At 40.0% G+C, this 16,881-nt stretch overlaps 1 protein-coding gene across 1 annotated transcript in view; it reads left to right on the forward strand.

The window, feature by feature from the left end:
- The window catches only part of LOC131592121 (potassium voltage-gated channel subfamily KQT member 1-like), a 492,490-nt gene that overhangs the window by 225,218 nt on the left and 250,391 nt on the right, over window positions 1-16,881 (forward strand). The window lies entirely within an intron of this gene.

Consider the following 16,881-nt stretch of genomic DNA (forward strand, 5'->3'; position numbering starts at 1 on the left):
AAGGACTAATACTGGTTTAATTAAGCTGTATTTCAGATTCCCAAGGAATAATTGGCTTTCAGCTTCTCTTCCCTGACCTGAGCACTTTTCCTGATAGAACTTGCTGTTTCATAAATTTGCTTAAGAATAAACACTTCTGGGAACAGTCCCATCTGCTCTGCATGTGCCTTTCACTCTGAAACCTTAGCTTGGATGTGCTGAGAGTTTAATTTCCACATTGACCAACAGAAATAAACAACCGCATGAATACTCTCAAATATTAAGAAAGGAAAATGTCAGACAGCTGTATATCTTGTTTGTTTGGGGTTTTTTTGTTTGTTTGTTTGTTTTTTAAAAAGGAGCAGGAGGGAACGAAATAATGCCTGTAACAGGAAATCTCATCCTGAATGTTAGCAAAAAGCAATTTCCCCCTCCAACCACTTTGCAAGAGAGGTTTCAGTCCCCATGTGAATAGCGGACATCGTTGGAGAAAGCACAGTCAGCACTTTAGCATAAAACCCCTGAAAAAAAACATTAAGTCACAGAACATGCTGTCCCAAAGGCTTGGCAGGCTGAGGTCACCGAGGTCGTGGGCCTAATAAGGGAGTGTTTTAATTGGTTTCTACTGTTTCTCCCCTGACATCCCTCCTTTCCCTCCCTCCCCCCCTCCACCAACCTTCACACCTTTGATCCTTTAACTGCTGGGATTCTGAAACTGTATGGAGAAAACTGCAATTATCCAAATATCACCATTGCTGTGACACGCTGCAGATAGGGCAGCACAGGGCCTTCACAACTGAGTAATCCTGTAAATTGCTTAAAATAACAACGAAGAGCACTATACACTTTTCTCATCCATTGTCAAGCTGAAATAAATAGGTCTTTCTTTAACATGCCTAATCCTGCTAAACAGTACAAAATCCTATTACTCAATGAATAATAAATCCTGCTTCAGCACCTCATTTGTCCCGGAGTGTTTCATTGTGAAACTCAGAAATTCAATACCTCATTTTAGTCACACGATCCCTACCTACTTTTCCCTGTCCCTTCCCCCATCCTCCCATGTTGGTTGTGCTCAGTAAGGTTTGTGTTAGGACCACTACAAACCCTGGGGAGGCAAGGAAAGACAGCAGGAGTTTGTTTAAAACCCAGCCTGCATCTTTCTCCACCTACATTCTCATTGTTTACTTTGGGAAGGTAGTGCCAGATAGGTTGAAGCCCTTGTTAAGTTGGTGTTGTGATGAACAACTGTTGAGCCACATCTCTCCTTCAGGTGTATCTGTAATAGCAGCACATCTTTATTGTTTTCCCCTTCAGTGAGACAATTGCATTTTCAGATTGAGGCCCTGCATTCACCAAGTTTCTGGGATCTTTGGAATGCACCAAACCTGCATAAAGTAGCTTAGGTCACTTAGGGTCTTGTCTTTGGTGATGTAGGAATACAGCCCACAGCTTCTGGTGAGCACTACACCTATACAAAGCCTTCTTGGACTTGTGGATTTGCTGCTATTCCTGCAGCAGGAGTGAAGCAGGACTGTCTCACCAGGTTCTGTGGAAATCAAGTGAGCATCAGGCTCGTAGGATCACCATGAGAAGGAAAATTGGTCCTTGGAGGAAGAGTTTTCTAAAATAAAATTCTCATTAAAACCAGCTGAGTAAGAGCAGGGTTAATCTTGATTAATTTCCTTTGGTTTGCTAAGTGTGGGTCAGGGAGAACCTGATGACGTGGGAGGACAGAGGAGGGAAGGTGAGGAACTGTAATTCCTCACCTCACACTGCAAGAATTTGGTACAACCCAGGGCCTGGATCCCTGGCACTGACCCAGAAAGTTGTCAAATATGCGTGGAGCTGCTGGGTGTGTGGTGGGAGGGACAGCATCCACTCCTGGAGGTATCTTAGTTGTCTGTGCTGGAATTCCTCCTGGGCTAGCTCACATCCTTGGTACCCTGTCCTGCTAGAAAAGGACAATCTAAACCTTGGAATCTCAAGGACTGTGTTTCACAATATGTACCATCAATATCTTCTAGGTAGTCTGAGATCTGCCTTCTCTCTTGCCATCTTGCCATTTCTAAATGCTCTTTAAGATGGGGTAAACACCTAATTCAACTTGGCCTTTTTAATGAAATTCATTTAGAATACATTATCACGTGTGTCATGCTTGTTTCTGCATTTAACTATTTTAGAGCTTTATGAAATAAAGGATTGCAATTATTTTAATGAGTACATTTTCCCCTACCTTCAGTACATTTAAAGGGGAAGATTTTTTTAATCAGTTCTGTTTCCCTTATAAAAAACAATGCAAACTGCTCCCAGACATACTTTGCTAGAATAAAACACATTTAAAAAAAACCAGACACAACCTAAACAAAAACAACAACAAAAAACCAACAAACAAACGCTCAAAACCAGCAAACAGATCATTTTCCCATATTGTAATTAAAATCCAAAATGAACCTAAGCCAAAAATAGAATCACACTCTAAGCAGAGGGAAGATCACCTGTAGCTATGTCTGATTAGATATTTCAGATTACATGGGGTTTTGGTTGTACTTACATTGTTCTTGAAATCAGGTAGAATTTATTTATTTTGGCCAAATTAAACCCCAAGTTTTTTAATGAAATAATTTTGTCAGTACTAACACAAATATTTTGACTTAAATTTTGACTTAGAAATATATGTAAATTTTATTTTTAAAGTCATTTCGCAGACATGAAACACTTTTCCTTTTTTTGGCTCAGCCCAGCAAGATCCATACATGTCTAAAATTACTTTCCACCCAGTGCATCATGTTGTAAACTACAGAGCTATCATAAAAAAACTTGACATTTCTGAATAAGCATTTTTGTCTCCAATGATTGGTAGCTTTTTCTGAACTAGGAGATGATGCTTCCAGCAAGTCACCAAATAGACCATTCAGCAAATTCATCTGGGTAATTTCAACCTGTGGTCTTGACATAAATATGGGAAGTACAAACATTTAATGAATTTGAAACAATTCACAGAAAGTTACTGCTTGCCTATCTCTTGCTAAATGTACACAGTTAAAGATTACAAAAACAACTATCAGCGAATAAATGTTCCTGGTGATGTGAAGAAACCAAAATCCTGGAGCAAGTTGGGAGGGGGGAGAAGGGTGAGGGGGTGTTCAATCCACATTGTTTCAGAACCAAGGAAAGAGGATGCTACAGCTGTAAGAAGTTATTGTTACCTCTGTCTCTCTTTTCTTTGCCTCCTTTGGGCTCTGTTCTCTGTGGATATAACTTTCTATATTCTCCCAGCCTCCTCTGGGCTGAATTCTCTTTAAGATACAATTTTCTCTTACTCCCCAGCCTCCTCTGGGCTGACTTCTCTGTAGATACAGTCTCTCTTTAATTCCCCAGCCTCCTCTGGGCTGAATTCTCCTGGGATCCTCCCTCGTGGGGAGTTCCACTTATCTCCGTCTTCGTCACTCGAAGAAAGCTCCCGGACTCATTAGGTTCTGATTTCTCGGGTTTATTAAAGGATTTTTACAGAACTTGGCAGGTCCATCCAGACTAACTGCACAAGCTTAAATCGCCACAGCCTGGCTCATCTTGTTCTAATGATACAAAATGGCCCCGAAACACGCGGCTTTTTCACTCTTATACTAATTTCTATCCTATTAACTACTGACACGTATATTGTTATCATACTTTAACAAATAAGTTTTCTATATCTACTAACGTAATTAAAAGTGCGACTAACTCTAAACCAATTATATTCTGTGCTTTTATAAACTGCAGAAGCATGGAGAAGAAGGAAGAAGAAGGACTAAAAACTACACCCTTTTTCCTCCATCTTTACTCCATGTGTGGAACCCTCTTAAAACTTATACTTTCACCTCTGTGTCAAAAAAACTATTTTTCTACTTCTTATTCAATCTCCTACAAGCTCTGGCTTATTCAGGGATATTTGGAAGCCTTTTTATCAGTATTATATACAATTGATGTATTTTTCAGAGAATTACACAAGCAGAGAAATTTTCCTGCATTTCTAGACTCCTACAGTTATCACAAAAGAAATATTTTAAATGCTGATCGTGATCAGAGGGGAAAAAAAAATCCAGACTGGGAACACTAAGATTTTAAGATTGTAGGGTAAGGATTTACAAAAGCATTAGAAGAAGGGAAAAAAAGTTACCTTATTACTAGCAGTAGGTTTTCTATTTAAGGTTTGTCATCTCGCACATAAATACAATTCAAGCGAGTATTACTGTAGATGCACCTTTTTGAATGAAGCTCTACAGACAAAAATTAAAAAATCTCTAGCTCAAACACTTCACAGTTTGAATCCTCAAATTTTGAATCCATGAATTTGCCTGTCTTATCACACAAGTAATTATTGAGAAATTCTAGACACGTGAACCCATCCCCTTGAGCTCAGGAACACTCAGCACATTGGATTTGATGGGTTAGGTCCCACATAGACAAGGATACAAAAAGATGGGGGAGAGCAAAAATGTTGAGTGTGGGAAATCAGCAGGGAGTGCTACAAGGGAGCAGGGCTGAGCTGTGCAGGGCTGCACCTCCAACTGACGCAAAGACATTTAAGATTTTCTTTTACCTATCAGGATCTTTGATTGCTTCTGACTAATCCTTTCCTGTGTGTTCTCTCCTTCTATTTCAATCCATGTTGTGTTCCCACAAGTAGAAAAGTGTCATTTCATGTGATTATGCTGCAGTGAACCAGGGCAAAGCCTTTGTTTTCATAATATGTTATAAACTGTATTTTTAAAATTATTCATTGAGTCTATTAAGCTTTATAAACAGCCCTTTCTTCTCACTCCCCACCTTCCCCCACATACAGCAAAAAAAGGAGGAGAAATCCCCCCAACACCCTATGCGGTGGTCTGGGATGATTGACAGACTCTGCTCGGAGACCCTGGATCCCAAAGGGAAGTGTGGCTGCAGGTCAGGATAGGGGCTTATTTACAGAGGATGGAGGGGCCCAGGAGTCCACAGGGGTCAGGAGCAACACGAGGAGCTCAGGTCATAGCAGAAAGGAGCTCCTGGCAGAGCCTTTAGGGAGCCCCAGGACTGGAAGAGCCAAGGGTGTCACAGGTCAGGAGAGAGGGGTTTTGGCAGAGCCAAGTGGGGCCCAGGACTGCAATGACAGGGGTGAGCAGGTCACTGGCATTGGCAGGGATGTGTGGGGGGAGAGCTTGCCTTGCTCTGAGTGATATACTCTTGCTCCTGCTCCTTGATGAGTGCTCTCTTTACCCCTGAAATATCTTTAAAGCCTGCTCCTCTGCAGTCTTAAAGTGGCCTTTTAGGTATGACAGAGAGGTGAAACCACAAGCTACAGCAGTGATCACATTTTGTGTTGTTGTGTAATCACCGATTTAAAACCAAAGCAAAACAAAGTTTTCTAAGGCTCTTGGGAGTCCTGGGTTTACCAAACTCCCAGGCTACAGAGACTCCAGAAAGTCTGCAGCTGAGGGGAGAAGTCGATGTGGATTCCCTCGGGGCTCAGAACATGATCCAATAAACAGCCTAAGCTCTGGTGTATCGGGCTGTGATCTGCTAACCTTTACAATAATGCCTTGCACTAATTGCAAGTTAACCCACGTGGGCATAGATGAAGTCATTGCACTCTTCAGTAATATATGTTAGAGCATAAAGTTTACCTCTTCTTGTGGGTGGATTTTCTATCAGCAGTACCAGGACTTTGTAAATAGTTGTTTGAGCTGCTCATCAAAATAAAATGAGAAATGTGCTCTGAGGGAGGATGGAATTAAAAAAAAAAATGAAGTTAACAATTGTAAAGCTAGGTCTAGAGTTAGTTAAATAATTTGCCACCTCTTATTTTTCTTCATTTTCCCTGCTTCTCTTGCAAAAGACAGTTTGGGAAATATTCAAGTTTTATGATAAACTGTTCAAAATTGTATAGATTCCATCTGTTTTCAATAGTAAACATTAACCTTCAGTAACATTTAATTTCATGTGAATAATGAGAAATAAAGAGGAAAAATAATTATAACTTCACAGTTATTATATGTTTACTGAAAACTATGGATTTTACTACATATTAGGTATATTCTTACCCATCAAGGAATTAAAAGTGCACTGTTGTATCCTGCCATACTTAAAATACTGCCAAAATGCTTTGCTGAACCCTGTCACAGGGGCCCCAGGTCCTGTAACCTAATATTCAGTGTAACAATGGACAGGATCCCACCAAAATATTTCATTAAGGGGGCAACTGAAGAAAGGTAAGGCTTGTAGATATTCCTTGATGCACTCCCCATGATCCTTTCCATCCAGAAATGTGAGGAGCCCTAGGAAGATTCTTTTTTTGGCATAGTTAGATATCCAAAAACTACATTCCTTGTTCTGAAGTGGTCTCACTGCTGTTGTGTATTATTGTGACATATTTGTAGTACATATTGCTACTTGCTCCTCAAATTTCTCACAGTCCCCTCATGGCTTGAACCACATGATAAACACTTGAAATTCTTGCTTCTGCTTTCCTGCACACTTCAGTGCCAACTCCTAAATATTCAAGAGCAAAACATCTAAATAACATCTCTTCTGGCTTTTCATGCCTTTCCTAACCTTCATTATTTTTCTTTACGGAACACAACTTTTTTTTGCGTGCTCTGCTTCTCTCCATGCTGGGCAAGTCCTCTCTGTTCCATCATGCTCCATCCTCCTCTCTTCACTTACATCCCTCCAGGTACCTTCTCGTCTCAGAAACCCTCTGGTGATGACTCACAGCACTAAAAATGTCAGATCCGTCTTGCTCTTTTCTGGATCTGCTCTAAAGAAGCATGAACCATATGGAAAGTGATGGAAAAGGGAAGCTTGCTCTCCTTTCTGTCAAAGGCCAGAAGACTGTAAGAGCAAAAAGAGGGAAAATCTGTGATGGAAATAAATTTTAACAATACTGAAAGGCATGGTTCTAATGTGTTCACATTTTTGCTGGGATGTAACATTAAATACAAGTATTCTGTGGATGATAACTCTGAAGCAGGCAGCAAAGTGCCTGTAGAATTGCAGGCCACATAGCTTTCTCAGTCCAGCCTGAGAAAGTAGCCTGAGAATTCATGGGGAGGATTTAAAACAATCCTCAGAGACAGAAAACAGCCTTGTCAGGTGCTGTTTGTCTGTCCCTTGTTTTCTTTGCAGGAGAAAGGCAGGGGGTGGTGTGCCCCACTGACCAATGATGGTGATGTAGTAGTTTGCTAACCAATAAGAGTTTCCTTTCTGTACTTTCCACGTATCGGTCTATAAAACAGACCTGAAGTAATAAACTAAGAGAAATTCTCCTGATTGACTCCTAGAGAGTCTGTGTCATCTCTTCCCAGCCGTTCCTAATAGAGCGACAGTATTCTATTTTTAAATATAGATGGATAATAAGGGACTGGTTTAAATCAGCAAAATATGTATTTACAGTCACTTGGTTTACTACCAATGCTGAAAAAGGCCAGTTCATAAACACAGCAGAAACGTGTCTGTGCATTTGAACACACAAAAAGGTGTTCTGGGCTACAGACCCATTTTCCTTCAATTTTTTGGGTCTTCCACTACAGTTTATTTTGGAAAATAAAAGAAAATTGAGGAAAATAGAGCTGAGAGAACTACTGTTTCCTAAGTTTCCAACAACACTACACTTCCACTACAGCTGAATCTGCAGGGTCATCCTTTAATTCCTCCATTGCCTAGGCAAGATATGCAATTCAGCACAATTTTAGCACCAGGTAATAATGATTCCATCCACTTTTAGCATAATGCTCACCTGCATACTGAAATAAATTGCTTTGCTGAGTAACAGAGGTTATTTTTGTCCTTAAGTGCTTTGCTGAACTACAGACTGCTTCTGGGTTGAAGGCACAGATATCAACAGATTCTGCACATTTGGAGGAGATCTGAGCTGGAAAGAGGAGAATGCAGCCATACACATAACAGGAAATAGTACAGAGTGTAGATAACTCATGCAAAATAAAACAAACATGTAGCAACTTTGTGTCACTGCACGGTCAATTATAAACATTTTTTTCTGTGGTTCTGCTGGGAAAAAAAGCTAAGTACAGGCAGTATTGCTATTGTACAGTTGTCAGATTGCTAGAGAACCACAACTGTGACAGACTGAGATTTTAAATAAGCATTAATACAAATAGAGCAGATATGCAGTAAAATAAAGCCACATATTGTACATGGCTTTTGAAAAAAAAAATTACTAATAATAGTCTATTTTTAAAAATTCTCAAGTTTCAGTCTTTCTCTTTGTTGCCATACAAAAACTGACAAGGCAAATTAACCAGTTCTCCTTTATTTTCACTGAATTTCCATTTCTAGTCCCAAGTGTAATGTAACCCAGCCAGCTGCTTCTTTCCCCTGCTTCACAGGGGGATGTTTATTTACATCTATTCACTGAATTTAAAAATTGCAACCTAGACTTTATGGTATAGATGACAGCATCCTTCTGACTGATACAATTTCCAACAGCTCAGACGTTGGCCCCAGTCCAGTAAAATGTGGTAATAAGGACTGACAGTCATTAGGTAAAAAAAAGGTCTTAATTTCTACCTGGAAAAAACTGTTCTCGCTCCTCATTAGTGGCAGTTGGAGACTCCAGCCATTACAACATATCCCTCACTGCTTCTCTGATAGGATATAAACCTTCAGAAATACAGGGTCTGGTTCCTTCTCATTGTAAAGGTCAGTAATCCAGTGTGTGAACAAACAGGTAGCCAATATTGACCAATATAACTGTGAGAATACTCAGATTATTAGCAGTCCTTAACATTTGACCTAATGATGCAAAAAATCTTGTCCTAGATATCACAACCATTCTAAGATTCCATATGGGCTATTTGACAGTTGTGACTTGAAGAGAAAGAAAATTTCAGACATCTAAAAATTGTGCTTTATTCTTTGCCTGTTTTCTACCCTTTGCCTGTTTTTCTACCTTTTCCCACCCCAGTTTGAGTACATTGGCTCAAGAGATTCAGCATCTACTTCTTTTCCTGGATCTTCTGCGATACCTCAGAGATTGTAATCATCATTATGCTTCCAACTGAACTATCTCTTTTTTCTCCACACGATGCACAAATAGTGTGTGACTGTGCTTTGCTGAATAATTAATTCTACATCAAATAGAAGGGAGTTTTGGCATCTCCCTTGGTTAGGAGCATCTTCAAATCTAATTTATACCTTTGGAAGGTTTTATGTCAGGCTCAGGTCTGGAAAGAACAACATGTGGGCAGGCTGTTCTTGTAATTAATTGTTTGCTTTCTCTGGCTACTCTGAGAATCTGTTCTTTGTCCCATGTATCAGATAATGTCATGACTCTTAGGTTCTTTATAGCCCTAGTAGCTCATGTACCTTAATGCATTTATATTTCAGAGTCTTCAGATGGGCTCCAAGCTGGGGTCTTGATAACAGAAACCAGAGCAGGGTGGAAGCAGCCTTCCTGATAACCACACATTTGAAGCCTCTTGTTGTGATTCTTGTCTCTTGCTGTTTCTGTGACCTCTCCCATTCCCCTCATGGTATAATCATCCTTATTACAGTAACAAACATCTTGCATTCTCTAATCTATTGTTTCTAATCTCACAATTATTTATTGTCTAGAACGTCATTTTTATAAACAGAAACAGAGTCCAGTGCCTTCTGTTCCTAAAGCACAGGCATCCGCCATTTGAGTGAGGAACCTTAGCAGGCTTTGGGAGATTTAGGGTTCATGATTAAGATCACCTTAACTTCAAGGTGTGAGGTGCTGGCTTTATATATGGAGCAAGGAGGTGTTAAAATATAGTACATAAACAGCAACATGAGAAGAAGTTGCTGATATTTTTGCCCTTTTGAAATGCTTGGTTTAAAATCAAGCATCAATGGGTTCATTGCAGTTAGAATCACAGCTAACAAAAAGAAGCTGTGGAAGATGTGGAAATGCTGAACATCAGTGGCCCCTGGGAGGATTCAGCCCTCACCAACAGGATTCCCACCTAAGAACATACTGAATAAAGAGTCTGTAGTGCCTCTTTGCCAGTGATGTGGATACTTTCAGAAAAATAGATGTACCCAGTGATATTTGCTCACCTGTCCAGCACCTAGGGCTTAGAATTCCTCAGGAAAATATTCATTCTATAGGTTTAGTGAGTCAGATGCACAGAAATACATGCTGTGGAGTTAGTCTAGGCATGTTCAGTTAAGTGGTCTGAGAGTTGGAGGTGTGAGGTTTTCTGCCTGTCTTCTGGTGCTCCTAGAAAAAATTACAAATTAGATACTGTGGGTCTGCCGCATGTGCAGGAGTATTTCCTTCCAGAAGTCTGATACAGGTAGCAAAGAAGAGGAACAGAGAAAGAGAACAGAAGAGCTTTCTGCTTGAGGAAAAGCACTAAATAAAAGCAGTGTTCACTCTCTCCAAGCAGGACTGTCAGAAGTTCACTCTTATCAAAATGACTCTCAGCTCTATAAGCAGCTGTTCAGGCTCCAAATGACATTTCTTTTACCTGTTCATCAACCATTATCAGGACGGTGCCATAAACCTGGATTGTCTTCAGCCATAGCAATGGGTGCATTTGATCTCTGACCATTTTCTGCACAATTTAACCCAGACTGAAATCTAATATTAAATAATAATTTGTAGACTCATCCATGCTCACTAAAATGAACCTCGTTTCTGGCATCTCCCCATTTAAGCAGGTGAGAAGGACAGCAAGAAAGGGAATTTCACTGACCTAATCAACTAGAGACATCATAATAAAACTAGTAGGCTATTAAAAGTTAGTTGTGGGGGGAAATAAGGCAATGAAGCAAAGCATGTGGGGCAGGAGAAAGTAAATACATGATGGGATGAAAGGGAAGGAGAGTTTAAGCAAGTGATCTTTTGTCAGCAAGAGCAGAGAACCTAAAACTAGAAAATACCATGAGACCATCTGTTGCCTAGCAAGGCAGACACCCTGGTTCAGGAGCAGCACGGTGGCCAAGCCCAGGCCACTCGGTCCATTTGCACACAAGCATCAATGTGATGGATGGCAGAAATGGCGTTTATTGCTGGAGAATTTGACACTTTATAACCTAGTTTCACAGTGTTACTCCCATCTGCTTTCATCACAGCTAGGTGCTATTGGCTAATTACAGGGGTCATTACCATCAACTATAGAGGAGGGGGTGACTCTATCTTTCCGTTACATTCCGATATCTTCCGTCCGCTGGGCCCTAGCTTTCACATTTTCCCCCCTCTTTATGACTAACTAAATTTGCTAGAATATAAGGTGTATTAGTCTTGAAAGTTCTAACGTTATTTTATATATATCTATCTCTAAACATTTTATCTAACATTATATTATGAAAAGTTTTAAAAGTAGATATCATAAACTTGAGTAAAATGTAAGGTACACTAAACTAAAAGGTTAAAAACTTAAAAAATAGACACCGCAGTTTTTCATTAGTAAGCATAAGGCACATGCGGTGACCACGTGTATTCTTAGAGCATCTGCTGTCTTTCTACAAACAGGATGTTGACATTTTCTTGTTGGCTCTTGGCAAAAGACACAAGCCTATTTAAAACACACAGTTTTTCAATTATCTGCAAGTCTTTATCAATTGTCATTTGTAGCTGAGACAGTCTCTGTTGTTGGGTCATGATGGCAGAGACACCTGTGGCAGCACCAGTTGCTCCCAGGTTAAGCGGCATTGCTATGGTTACACCTGTCACCGGTTCTCTTTTCTGAAGTCGGGTGAGTCTCTCCACTTGCAGGCTCAACTCTTCATCTGGGTGGTACAGGACCCTGGGAACAATCACAAGTTGCACACAAAAATCGTTAGAAACACTGAAGTTATAAACTGATTGGCATGTGGTAATCATTTTCGGGTCTGTGCTTATCAGCTGCTGCAGGCTGGAGCCTTGCAGTTTAGGTTTATTGGTGAGTGAACTCTCTGTCCCGCCTCTGTCACCCAGACTGGGAACGCTAGTGCAGCTGGAGGGACCCAGCTGGCATATGCTGCTTTTATTTCTCCCCAGTCTCTGAGAGGAGTATCCTCTCTCAGTTCTTTTTTAATGTGGAGGGGGATATTCTTGTTTATCTTTGTTGTTTCCTCCTCTAAGGAGTCAGTCTCCGACCGCTCGTCTTTACTAGTATCTCGGTCGGAGTCGGAAATCGAGTGGCTCATTATTTCCAGTTTCCCGTGCCTTTTTGTTGGGCTCTGGCCCCGCCTATGTCCCTTGTGGGCAGGCTGTTCCCTCCCTCCTGGTTCTCCCCGCCTTTCACTCCGCCCTTCACTCCACCCTTCACTCCTCCCTCTGTTCCACCCTCCTCTCCTTAGCCCCTCTCTTACGTTCCTTTCCCTCTCCCTCTGAACACCTCTCTCGCATCTTATCTCTTTCGCTTCAGTTTCTCTTTCTTCCTCACATACCTTATCTTTCCCATCCCCCCAACTGTGTTCATCCATCAATGCCAGTGCTTGTTCTTTGTTCTCACTAAGGACATTCCTTTCCCGCTCTATGTCTTTTTGCTCAGCACCATCTTGGGGTACATAGGGTGGTGGACCCCCCTGGGCTTTCTCTGCAGCACCTCTGTCTTCTTCTGTTAACTTTCTCCAAAAAACTTCTGCTCTCTGTTGTCCCTCTGAGAGCAGATAAGGATTCGGGGATTGAAGGGACACATCACCCTCTTGGGCCCCTTTTGGCTCAGCCGAGCCGCTCTCGTCTGGGGGCTGTAATGTCTGGGTGGCCGCTCTGACCCCAAATTTCGGGGTGGCCAGCAAATAGTTTTTGCTGCCCTCCAAGTTTCTTCTGCAAGGGTTTTAGTACATCTGTCCCACACCGTAGGGTGGATAATCTTTACTAGCTGATTTATGACCCTAATATACAAAAGCCTTGCAATAGGAAGAGTAAAAGAATTAGGTTTATAATCTAATTGAAATACAACCTTTATCAGCACTTCCATCTTTCTTCTGGGCCCAGGATCGTCTCTCACGCCAGGACTGGTCCAGCCATCCTGACCGCTGCTCTCGTTTTCCAGGCGATCCTCGCTCTCTGGATTTGAATCCTGCTTTTCGAATTTGAATCCCGGGTTTCGGCACCAAATTGTTGCCTAGCAAGGCAGACACCCTGGTTCAGGAGCAGCACAGTGGCCAAGCCCAGGCCACTCGGTCCATTTGCACACAAGCATCAGTGTGATGGATGGCAGAAATGGCGTTTATTGCTGGAGAATTTGACACTTTATAACCTGGGTTCACAGTGTTATTCCCATCTGCTTTCATCACAGCTAGGTGCTATTGGCTAATTATGGGGGACATTACCATACACTAGAGGAGGAGGGTGACTATCTTTCCATTACATCCCGATATCTTCCTTCCGCCAGGCCCTAGCTTTCACAACCATCTGAATGGCAGCTAGATGTCGTTATCACTCATACTACCGCAGCTTTTAAAACGGTGGAAAAAATCCTAACTGAATAACCATTCCTTTTTTTATATTTAACAAATCATATGACTTTCACATTCAGAGGTTTCATTATAACCTCTGGCAACTAAGTGCTAGTGGGTTCAGTTTTCATGTCTGCACTTCAGAGTGAAAAAAAGGGTCAGAAATGAGTTGCATTTTTTCCTCTTCTCATTTGAAAGAAATGATATTTTCACTTGTAAGGAACCAAGTGGAGTTCACGTGCTTGGTTTCCTCTGTGCTGCACATAAAAACAGGAAAAGCCAGTCTTTTGGGTGTGCTTCTTTTTATTGTTGGTTGTTTGACATGTTTTTCTATTACAATTCACAGCAGGGAGCATTTATCTCCATTATGAAAAGCAGTTGGGCCATTGTTAGGGAAGAAAGCTGCACTTCCCCAGGAGGAAGTCAAGTGTCTGCAGTGTTGTAGGAAGGCATTCTGCTGTGGAAGCCAACATGTGTTGGTGCTGGGGGACTGTGCTTTCTGAAGGAGGTGTCAGCCACTCTCTGAGGAATGTCAGGTCTGTTCACTTAAAAAAAGCATATATTGTATCTTAAGGTTTATTTTTCTACCTCCTTCTTCCTTCCAAAACAGTAAGAAATACAATGTTGTCTTATTAATTTTTTTTTTTTTTTTTGGTCCCAATGTTAAAAGCTCATTGTTTAATTTTTCCCCAAATACAAATCCCTTAAACATTCATATCAAACATAGTCAATATGTTTTTTTAACTCAGAGGTGTGTGTTGATTCAAAATTAGACCATGGTATTTGATTCTACCAGTCAGTCTTTTGGCCAGAGCTGGGATGGCATTACACCTTTGAGAGGACCCATAAGTTAAATTCATTCCAGCTTGAATAAATGTGATTTCATCTGCCTAGATCAAATAATAAAATAAATTTTAAATATCATCCAAATAATTCATCAAAGTTAGAAATCTCAGGCCGTGTGAATTTTCAAGGGGAATGTCAGTCAGGAATCAGTATCTGCTCTTTTCAGCAATATTCTGATCTGATGTCAAACTGTATTTGCATAATGTTATTGTTGTGAAAAACGAGGTTCACTCTCCTGGTAAAATTTAAAAGTTTAATAAAAGACAATAAAAACCACAGATAATAAAACAAAGATTAACAGCCGGGTGCTTGGTGCTCTGCCAAGATCACACCTGGTGTTTTGGAAATACCATTTCTATTGCATCAACCTGATGCATATTCATAGACTTTATGTATATTCAAACTTTTCTGTTAACTAGTTTACATTTTCCAGGAACTGTTTAGCATGGCCACTCCTTGGATCCACCTTTTCAGAGCATGCATGTTTCTTGTTTTGTGGTTTTAATCCTCTTCTTATCATCTTTTAATTTGGGCTTTGGCTCCTTCTTTCCACTTGCTTGAGTGTTGATAGCAGCCTGGTCCCCGTCATCTGTTCACTGGGGGTTATCCTAACCGGGCAGGCAATACAAACATACTATATCAACTCTTACCACTTATGCCTAAATTTTTGCTAATAGCAGAAAAAAAACCTACATTCACACAGCAAAGTCATTTTAACATTATACATATGACATTCATCTTAATACTTGTGAAAAGTCAATATTATAATATGTATTTGTAACATTGTCAAAATCTGAGTGAAGAACACAGAAAGTAAGATTTTTATTTTGATTTATATTGTATGACTTTGAAAGAAATTGGCCAGGAGACAAGACTCCTTCTGGTTCGCTGTCTAGGGGTGTCAGTCCTTTCCAGTCCTCTTGAGGTCATGGTGATGTAGGAAGATGGGTTCTAAGCAGGCTTAGGTGATGCAGGGAGATGATCTTTCATCATAGCTTGCTCGAATACATTTCCTTGTCCTTTTATTCCTCTGTTAGCTCGTTGTTTTTGTGTCTTGCACACCTTAGTTTGCATATTACTTGGTTGCACAGCTTCCTGGGAGTTTCTTTGTTCTAGTGTGGCACAGGGTCCATGGGAGTTGCCTCAGTTCTGTGGCATACCTTTCTAATGGGTGCTTTTTTTAGTTTGATTTAGCCCCCATGGGAGCAGCTCTGTTACATAGCAGGGAAGTAAGGGAAAGGGTACAGGAATGTCTCATAAGAACCTTTAAAACACTTCAGAAACTGGTAAGTAATTAACATTACTAATAACCAGCGGAGTAAACAAGGAGTACAAGGTTTAGAAATGGGATAAAAATATTAACTGTACATAACTAAACACAGTATTTAAACCAGGGTGGATTTCTTGAGAGATTTTATTCATGACAACTTGGTCAGATATCTAGTAGGGTTTAAAATACATAATTAAATTATTCAGCCTTCTTTTTAAGTTATATACCCAGTGTGTTGGATTGTTATGGTTTGTTAATTTATTGGGTTAATCAAATTATTGCATAATCCTGTATTTATTATTATTAATATTTCTCTTGGATGAGTATCTGTTTTTATACATGGCTTAGAAGCCAATAACAATAGTTTTAAGACTAGAAAGCAAAATAAAGATAAAACATAACTGGATTCTCACCTTTTAAACTGCTAGTCCAATGCTTCATTTGTGCACTTGTTTTTGGGCTCAGTTTGACCTTTGTAAAATATACAAAACCAGGAGACCAGTCTGCAGAGTTCATAGTCAGAGTTCTGCCTTGTGGACTGGGATTTCTTTAATGCAATGGCTCTTCAACTGGTGTTTTAGTGCAAAGGCTGTGAATTGCCTGTGAAATCTCCATTGTTCCTTATGACTTTTGTTCTTTTAATTAGTCCTTAACAATTCAGCGCACTAGATTGCCTCTGTGGAAAAAATATTTATTTCAAGAGATCTCACAAAAATAAAAAGCTCATTGAATATAGCTCTTCAGTTCCAGCTGAGGTAAAACAGCAGTACAAGACAAATAATTGGTTCTAATGAAAAAAAATGCAAAGCAAACAAATTCCAGATAGGGGGATATTTTTTAGTTTGTTTCCCTAAGACTTAAGAATTCTATATAGAAAGAATTATAAACTTTCTGATCAAACTGTATTAAAAGCCCAAAGTCTATTTCAGACTTGAACTCCCCTGTTTTCCAGTTATTTTAATCTGAAATTATACAAGACTGTGTTCATGGCTAAATCGTCTAATAGTATTAAAAGCTACAGATATCCAGCATTTAAAGCATTAACATTAAAAATCCACTTCATTGTACAAAAATTAAAAAAAAAAAAAAGTTTTGGTAACTCTTGACACAATGTACAGTACAGATTTTTTTGTTGTATGCATTGAAATTGGGCAGTTTCTGCACAGTTTCTTGCTTATAAAACTTACATTGAGACAGGAATGACAAATGTTTGTAACTGAAGTATTTCTACTTCTATTTCTGGAATAGAAAAGGCCCTAGAAATCTTTGGAATATTTAAATGGCGAAGACACTTTTGTATTTATGCAAATCATATTGTAAGTCTATAATATTAAGATTTAACTTTGTCAATAGAGAGGTATAATTAATATGAGGATTCAGCGCTTTCCAGG

This window comes from Poecile atricapillus, chromosome W, assembly GCF_030490865.1.
Source record: "Poecile atricapillus isolate bPoeAtr1 chromosome W, bPoeAtr1.hap1, whole genome shotgun sequence".
Classification (NCBI taxonomy): domain Eukaryota; kingdom Metazoa; phylum Chordata; class Aves; order Passeriformes; family Paridae; genus Poecile; species Poecile atricapillus.